The sequence below is a fragment of the Aplysia californica genome, unplaced genomic scaffold (genome assembly GCF_000002075.1).
Source record: "Aplysia californica isolate F4 #8 unplaced genomic scaffold, AplCal3.0 scaffold00669, whole genome shotgun sequence".
Classification (NCBI taxonomy): Eukaryota; Metazoa; Mollusca; class Gastropoda; order Aplysiida; family Aplysiidae; genus Aplysia; species Aplysia californica.
Window position 1 is genome coordinate 104,236 of NW_004797939.1, and position 6,814 is coordinate 111,049.

The following is a 6,814-nucleotide window of genomic DNA, read 5'->3' on the forward strand; positions in this document are numbered from 1 at the left end:
TATTACGTTATATAAGAGGCGGCACCAGCGTTCTGACACCTGTCTGTGCAATTTTTAGATAAGTTTAAGTAAGAATTTTATGGCACTTACAACACAACTAGGTTATATAAGTGCCGAAGATTAGAGGTGTTACTAGAGACTATGCACACAAAAAAGGGACGAGTGATCAGGATGATAAATGTTTGACAGGAAACAAGGGAGCTTTTTTGTTGTTGTTTTGTTTGAGAAAAGAGAAGCATATCGACAAAATAAAGGTCATTAATTTAGTGCTGGGAAAAAATAAAATGATTTTAAAAAGTTCGCAACTGTGTAAGAAAAAAAAGACAGACAGACAGTAACAAAGAAGCATCACCTAGCAGTGGAGCTCTCCAGCCACCCATGAAAAAAGGAGCAAACCACAAAAGCACACCTGCTAACCACCCCACCCACTTTCTGTGAAAGGGCAGAACCACTTTCAGAGAGTAAAGTACATACTAGTAAAGCGAAAAGGAAGTAGAATGAACAGACTAAATCAGAGGGTCTCACAAAACTGCAAGGACAACAGACAGAGAAACACCAGCGTCTGTGTTGTTGCAGTTTGGCGCTTCGCTTTTGCACGCAGGCGACCCGAGTTCAATTCTCGAGTGCGGAAATTTTTTCATCAAGTACCTCGGTCTTTCTGATAGGACGCTGAATCCATCTCAACCCAGGTTGGCCATGACAGGAACGGTCGGAAGCCCGCCTCCCAAATAATCTTAAAATGTGTTGATAGGGGAAGTCCGGGTTCGAGCCTTGTTTCGGACACGCACTTTTTTCGCCCCCTCCTGCCCACCCAGAAGTAATGGGTACCTAATTTCGAGCTGTGGGAAGTAAAGGCGGCGTGGAAAAGAACGGGCCACCCTATCACAATAGTATGCCGAAGGCCCAGGGAGTTGTCTCACTAAAAAGGCAAGCCCCAATGTCCGGATCGGATACGGGAACAACTTTACTTTTAGGGGAGCTAAATACCTACATCAAAAAAAGAAAATGGAAGAATAATGCATCTACAAGCAGAACGGGAAACCTCCCGGAAGATATGAGAAGAATTCGAAAAATGCAATTTCACTGAAATCTTTGACATAGCATAATAATTATTATTATCTGTCAAGGGGGCGGGGGTGGGGTGGGGTGGGGTGGCAAGATGGCAGCAGAAGGGGCGGCTGGTAAACACATCAGAGAACGATCTAACTTGACTTAAATTAATAGTCTGGCAGATTAAACAGTCCGTATTTCCGGCTTCCTCAGACTAGCGACTTCAGTCCAAGACACCCATAGGAAATAGCGAGATCGTTTGGTCCCTTATTCAAAAATAAAAGAAAAGCTCACCGACATGGTATATCTATACCAACATCACGCCTGGGGAAACTTCCTTTTTCCCAAATAAAGAAGGAACCGCTCGGCCACCTTCGTATACTTTTTGACGGTCAGCGAGGGAACTACAGCTGTCACTGAATATCAGTCTCACATTTAAGTGCTTAAGTTTCAAGAAGCACAACTTTCGTCGTACTGAACACACAAACACCACGCTTCAAATGGTAACACAGTTTAGTCCCTAACCCCGAGATTAGTGCCAAGCGCTGATAAAAAATAGGTTAAGAAGAGATAGTAGCGGGCTCGATCTTCTCTCCTTATCAAGTAAGTACCAAGACAGCGTCAAAGTAATGAACGTGAGAACTACTATATCCACGAACTGTTAAAATCCTTTACTGACATGGCATTGACAATTGGTCGCTTTTAAGCACAAGAGGGCTGTCCCAAGAAATGCTGTTTTGAGAAAATCGAAGGTAAAGTTTTTCCCCCTTGTTCAGTTTCTTTAAAATACGAGGAGAGTTTTCTCTATAACCAAACAAATATACACACCAATGAAAGCAAAATTCTCCTAAAGGTAGAGCAATGCCCACTTTTGGTGTTGGTCAAGATTTCTGGAAACCCTATTATAGAAATCTGGGTTAGCCCACTTGTCCTTAAAAGCGACAAATTAGTTTGCCCTCAGAAAAGTAACTACAAGCACATAATAACAAAACAAGTTGGTGAAGGAAGAAAACGCACCACTCGCCGTGTCTCTGCCCAGTGAGCACGAACGAAACAGAACAATAAATACACTCATTTTGCACAAGCTGTGAGAAGAACATTAGCGTGAGAGACGAACAAACTATGAGGAGAGGCACAAAAACAACTTCTGATAACAATAAAAAGTAATCACATTACAAGAGAAAACAATAATCATAAAACAGGAGAACAAAGCTTATACCAAAAACCGCATTCATACACAACGGCAGCCCACAATAGACCAAACGTTCGCCACGCGCTTTTATAAGGCGAGTGCTCTCGGCGCTTGATAACAACAAAAACACGAACCTACACAAACATTATTGATCACCGATGGAAAAACACACACACATACATTAAGTCTGTCTGTCTGTCTGTCGGTCTGTCTTACCTTGTCTGTCTGTCTGTCTGTCTGACTTACCCTGTCTGTCTGTCTGTCTGTCTGTCTGTCTGTCTGTCTGTCTGTCTGTCTGTCTGTCTGTCTGTCTGTCTCTCTCTCTCTCTCTCTCAATTCTAAATTTCTGCATTCAAACTAGCACAAAACCAGCCAAATTCATTACAATGACAACACTCGAAAAGTAAAGGCTATCGCACAATCGCAAACTATAGATTATACGAATCCGGTTAGAAAATAGTCGAGTGTAAGATTCGGTCAGCCATTTAAATTCCTAAAAAGGGGTACAATTCAATTCGGCTTGCGTAACACGAGTCAAATTTGTTGCGTGATTCTTCACTCCCCCCCCCCCCCCCTCCCCCTTTTAAAAAACCACCAAAAGAAACCCCGCCAAACACATCGCCCACCTCCCCAAACGCTAAAAAAAAATGAAAAGAAACAAACAAACAAAAAAAGAAAAAAAGAAAAGAGACAAACATACACGCAGAGTTAATTCATTTCCCAGGATTGCCGCTATCGTGTCATCTCCTAACAAGACAGTCTCGTGTAATCCCCCTCCGAGAGGCTGAGCTCCTCCCAGGTCTGTCAGGAACAATACTTCTGTTACTACAGCATTGCATTATACCATGCGATTTTCTTTAAAATTCTTATTCTCGTTCTGCTCTTGACACACAGGAAGACGTAAAAGAAAAACCCACAGAAAAAGGCAAGTATGAAGACAGATTTACCATGTTACATACAATGCTTTCTTCTTTCTTAGGGTTCTACTGAGATCGATCGATCGATCAGTCGATCTCTGTCTGTCTGTCTGTCTGTCTGTCTGTCTGTCTGTCTGTCTGTCTGTCTGTCTGTCTGTCTGTCTGTCTGTCTGTCTGTCTGTCTGTCTGCCTCAAAGTGTACGTATATGTGCGTGCGTGTGGGAGTTTGTGCCCCCCCCCCCCCCACACACACACACAAAAGCACCCGTCCCTTCCCAATAGTTACTTCGACCAGTACAATTGTACCTTCCTGGCCAACTCCCCCCCCCCCCACCCCCCATTTCCACCTCTTCTGTGAGCCCCTTTTCGTACATACAATAAACCCGCCCCCCCCCCCTTTTTTTTTCCCCAGCTTCCATTACTCACAAGATAGAACCATAGATGGCATGACTTCATTAAGAGAGTAAGAGACCCGCCTCCCGCAAATGGAAGACCCGTCGCACGCACACGCGATAGCAGCCCTAACAGGGGGGACCGCTCACCACGAGTAGACAGGCGTCGGTAAGGAGACACTCCCTACATCTCATAGCCTTTTACATCAACGGTCTCCTTCCCTGTCCCAGAACTGACTGGCTCTGGCTCTTTCCAGTAGCCGGCGAGCCAAAAGCAACACGTTCCACTCAATCCCGATGACTGTTTCCTCCACACTTTCATATTCCAAATCCATTCTTGTGGTTGGTTGGCATGTGCTCTGGCGTTGTTTGCTCCTTATTTCCTTTTAAATATCCATCGTCCTTTATATTTCATCCTTCTTTTTGTGTTTGTTATTCTCTTATAACACTTCTACTTCTCGGCAATATATACGACCTAATGTGTTGCAAGTGCCGTAAAACTCTTCTTAAAACTAAAAAAAAATCCATTCTCATTCGAGGGGTTCCAAAATTGCTTTAGTTCTAGTCCATTTTCTTTTCACGTGGGACCAAAACACTGTTTTAAAAATTTAAGGAGAGCACAAGGAATGTAAGCAGATTAAAAGAGGAGAGAGGCAACAACACGTTAAGCCACCAGACCTCTTTAACGGATACAATGTATAGTGAAAAGTCATTTGAAATTAGATGAAATTTCAAACCCCAGAATGAATGTCGAAAATATTCATAACAGATATATAGATATCGACTACACAAATTTTTATAGTAGATTCAGAGAAAGGCCCTCGAATGCGTCTAGATACTGCTGTAACGGAAAGTAAAGTAAACAGTTATCGTTGAAAGTTGAATGTGAAGACAACAGAATGCGTGGTACATGTATTAAAAAAACAAAAAAACCTTCAACTTCGACAGCCCAGGGGACACTGTTCAGATTAACCTCTCTCCAGAAATGCAGATTTCCCACTTTTATAATGTATTTATTTATTTATTCCACTTTCTCGCATTTCAGATCCATGTTCTTTCAAGTATCTTTGGTAAAAATGTTTTGTCACACATTTTCATTACTTATGTATACCCTTTCATGTATACCCAACAGGTTACCACTATCTTTGATTTGCTGTATTAAAACCCGCGATAGTGTCGATCATCTTATTTATTTAGACTTTTTCCAAATGATTTAATGTTTTGTTATATTCTGTTGGATTGTTTTGTTGTTTTTGTGTTTTTGTATGTGTGAGGTTTTGTTTTTGCTTTGCTTTTGGTTTGGGGGTTGTTGTGTTTTGTTGTTGTTGTATGTTGCTGGGTTGTTGTTGGTTTTTTTTTTGGGGGGGGGGTGTTTGTTCATTTTGTTATAATTAGTTTTGTTTTGTTTTTGTTCAGAAGAAAATCGTAAATTCTGTCCGCCGCCTGGTTACAACAAAGGGTTGCAGCAAAAACCATTCTGTGTCTAAGTGATCTCTTATCAGTTCACAAACATCTTGTTGCCAGTTTGTCCCCTTTTGAAAAGGTAACCACTCGACTTTGAACGGTGACAATAAACAATACATGTTTTACTGATTGAATGTTCTAATTCGGCGTATCGCGTTCGCCGGCACACAAACAGCAACGCTAATTTTACATCGTCAGACAAAGCAATACGTCAGTCCTACAACAATCAATACTTGATCTATCGTACACAGCTCCTGGCAATACGGCATTCCTCAAGCGTAAACAAATTACTGGGCGCCTCGCTCCATGTCCTCGCGTGCAATGTACGTGCACGCGTCTTTCTATTATTACAATCCTGTATGCCAGCATCTGCTCACTCGCATGTATAATTCTTCCAATATACATAATGTATGACATTTGTTCCCATTTACTCTCTCTCTCTCTCTCTCTCTCTCTCTCTCTCTCTCTCTCTCTCTCTCTCTCTCTCTCCTTGCTTCCCCCTTTCTCTCATTACCTCTATATCAACAATCCATTGACCTTTCTTTCATTCACACTTCTGTTCCGTCCATCCATCCATCCATTCATCCACTCACTTCGCTGAGTTCCTCATTCATGCAGTCGTACACATTCCACACAATAACATTATATAATACATAACGAACAAACAAAGCCAAATGTAAAAAAAAACGACAACAAAAAAACATTACTTCCCCTTTGACCAACCTATTTTCGCCGTTTGTTCAAGGCAAAAGAGCCGTGTAACCCATTTAAATTAAAACCTGTTTTTAACTATTGAAAATGATTTATTCTCCACGAATACACAACGCAGCGAATTATAAAAGACAAAAGTCATAATCAAAATCATTTTTTTCTTCAAACCACTATGGTATAAAGGGACAGAATTACTTACGACTGAATAACCCCTGCATTCGTAATTTCATGAGCACCATGTGCAATGCTTATTGAAAAAAACAAAAAAACAACAACAAAAAAACGCTGGGTTACAAAATAAATTGTGAGGTATCGTGGTGAAGTCAGGCGCTCGTCAAAATAATGAAATCCAAGAAATCAGAATTTTTCGGTCAGTTTGAACATTTTTTCGAACTTTTGTTTTCTTGGCTTAACACCATATATTATGTCCATTCAAAAAACACTTTTATGTGAGGATTTAAAGGGAAAAACGTTGATTAAAGGCACCAAAAGTGTATAAATTTGCAGTTTCCAAGGACTTTTGTGGAAGTCTCCAAACTTTAGCGGACATTTTCTCACTAATTTTACTTCTGAAACCTGCCGACTCCACCTCCTTCAATCGCAAATACCTCAACATCTATTCAAGATAAAGAGATAGGTTGGGTTTTTTTCATCAAGAGCAAGGCAAATAAAGAACCTTTAAGATAACACCAATAAATGTATGTGCCTAAAAATTAACCTACGCCCGATTCCACCGCGCCATATATCATGATCACGTGGGCGTGGGGACAGTCAAAAAGAAACCTAATCATACCAAAAAGCAGGCAGAAAAAAAGATCTACCAAACACATATGAATATGGATAGCTAGAAAGAGAGACAGAAAGCAGCAGAGACTAAAGGAAAAAGGGATGCACATGATGAAAAACATTAAGCGGAGGCTTGACAGACAAATGGCAGACTGGGCGGATGGATCGAAAGACTGAAAGATAGAGAGATGGAGAAAATGAACGAAGGATGAACACAGAAGCACATATGAGTGGATGAAAGTAGTTATGAATGGCAGACAGTTTGTGTGTGTGTGTGTGTGTGTGTGTGTGTGTGTGTGTGC